Genomic DNA, 2,500 nt, shown 5'->3' with positions numbered 1-2,500 from the left:
GCACTATTAGTGTAGAGGGTGCAGCACCAGCACATTTTCATAATGAAGTCAAAACATAATTGGATAAAAATTATCCAGTCACTGGATACTGCAAGGGAAGGCCTGGCCTCACTCCTCGCCCCCCCTTAACCTTTACCCCGTGGCGGTGTAGACTTGGGGCTCGTCTTCCGCCGCCAACAGAATATTCACCGCACATGAAAGAGATGACTCAAATTGTTTTCCGTAAAGTAAAGTCAGAAGCAAGAAAATGTACGGAAGGAAAACACAGCATTGTTTTGATGTTTACGGCGCCAGAAAGGTTCCCAATGTTGAAATATGCACGTGAAAACATTGACAGTTGGGTACAGCGCTCTTTGTTCTCTAAATGGAAAGTTCTTTGAAATGAATGTGTAAAATGCTGTGTGTGTGTGTGTGTGTGTGTGTGTGTGTGTGTGTGTGTGTGTGTGTGTGTGTGTGTGTGTGTGTGTGTGTGTGAGGCAGAGTGTTTTCATTTTTCACAATAAAATACCTGCATCAAAACTGCATAACAAAAATAATTAGACAACAATGCGGAATCTTTCAATCCGTTGCACTGATAATGTTTGTGCTGACATTGATTTATTGGCAGCAGCAGCAGCAGTCAGAATAACACCACCGTGCAAATTTCACGGTTGCATCAATTACTGAACATTCAGTAACGAGGCCAACAAGCCAAACACGAACAGAGTGCGTGTGTGGAGAAAGAACCGAGCGGCGGCGAAGTGGAGCGGATGAGTATATACATAAATGAGTGTATTCGTGTATAAACGCATGAACACCTGACTATTAATTTTTCCGTCTTCCAGATCACATATTTTAAATTCCTACTTTAGTGTGTATGATGTAAAGACCGAACTTCAGCAAAATCGAGCAAGGAAGAAGGAAGAAGGAAGAGGGAAAGACAGGCACGAGGGAGGGAAGGGATGAAGGGAGGGAGGGAGGGAGAGAGGCGCTGAAGAGATAAGGAGACAGGTGTAGGAGGTTGGATGTACAGGTGCCTGGATAATGAGGCAGGTGAGGGGAGGGGGAGGGGAAGGGGAAGAGGAGAACAGGGGAGGCGTAATGGGACAGGTGGAAGGGAACAGGTAAAGACGGACAGAAGATAATGCAAGTGTAAGAATTGTAAGGCCGGATAAATTATGCCACGGATGGGAATGCATAATATTAGGATAGCCGGTAGATAAATAGAGGAGGGAGGGAAATGGGATGACAAAGAGAGAGAGAGGAGAAAAAAATCATTCGAAGAGGAGGAGGAGGAGGAGGAGGAGGAGGAGGAGGAGGAGGAGGAGGAGGAATGTAAGTGTAGTGTACATAGGAAGTCTTGCTCGGTTTTGGGGGTTATGTCAAGGTGTTGATAGGGAGGAGGAGGAGGAGGAGGAAGACGAAGAAGAAGGAAGGGAAAGGAAGAAGGGAAGCAATGGAAACAAAGCCATGGACGCAGGATGAAGAGGAAGAGGTAGGAATGGAAGGAGGTAAGAAGAAGGCCCGCAGGAGGAGAAGGAAGGGAAGGAAGGGAAGGAGGGGAAGAAGCCACTGCATACAAAGACCGGAAACCTCAGAGAAAAAAAAAGAAACTCAATGAAAAAAATGAAGGGCCTGAAGGAATGAAATCAGGCTGCGTGGTGATTACTGGCCAACCCGCATGAGGAAAAGAACATGACTCGCTATAATTCTTGTATTCTCATGTTCATGTGAGGGGGGGGGGACATTTTACTTTATGACCACCTTCTCCTCTTCTTCCTTTTCCTTAGCAAACTTCTCACTATTCCCATTCCTTCTTTATTCCACTTTTTTTTCTCTTCTTTCCCATATCGCCTTTCTTATCAAACATTCCTTATTTAACTTTTCATGATGTTGCTTATCGCGAACAACCTCGAGGGCTCCTTTTGTGCTCCTTCGTGTTCCTCCTCCTCCTCCTCCTTCTCCTCCTCGAAGTGGTGGGTGGGGGAGGAGCCTTCTGCTTTACTGTCCTATTAATAAAGCTACCAAAAAGCCTGTTCAGGGCCTAAAAGTATGCTGCTGTTTGGTCTTCCTTTGTAATCCTCATGTCCCTCCTCCTCCTCCTCCTCCTCCTCCTACAAGACACATTTGACGGATTCTCTCTCTCTCTCTCTCTCTCTCTCTCTCTCTCTCTCTCTCTCTCTCTCTCTCTCTCTCTCTCTCTCTCTCTCTCTCTCTCTCTCTCTCTCTCTCTCATCAAAGAAACGATCGAGCACTTGCCCCTGGACATTCATCATCCAGGTATTCAAAGCGAACGTTCGTAATTTTAAGGTCATATATATATATTTTTTTTTTTCTCGTGAAGCAAGGTTGTGGAGGAGGAAGAGGAGTAAAAGGAGGGACACAAAGGAAAACAAAGATAGAACAGATACTATATAGCATCCCTGATGGTCCATTTGGGGCTAATTGTGGGCACTACACTTTCTACCATAATACAGTAAGAGCAAGGAGAGTAAAGGTGAAGGGTCCTCCCCACTTACCG

The 2,500-nt window shown here is 45.5% G+C and overlaps 1 protein-coding gene across 3 annotated transcripts in view; it reads right to left on the bottom strand.

Annotated features, from left to right (window-relative positions):
* The window catches only part of LOC135109689 (uncharacterized), a 185,008-nt gene that overhangs the window by 68,280 nt on the left and 114,228 nt on the right, over positions 1 to 2,500 (bottom strand). The gene's annotated exons all lie outside the window — the stretch shown is intronic.

The sequence above is a fragment of the Scylla paramamosain genome, chromosome 2, assembly GCF_035594125.1.
Source record: "Scylla paramamosain isolate STU-SP2022 chromosome 2, ASM3559412v1, whole genome shotgun sequence".
Lineage (NCBI taxonomy): Eukaryota > Metazoa > Arthropoda > Malacostraca > Decapoda > Portunidae > Scylla > Scylla paramamosain.
This window is presented reverse-complemented; position numbering and strand designations above follow the sequence as displayed.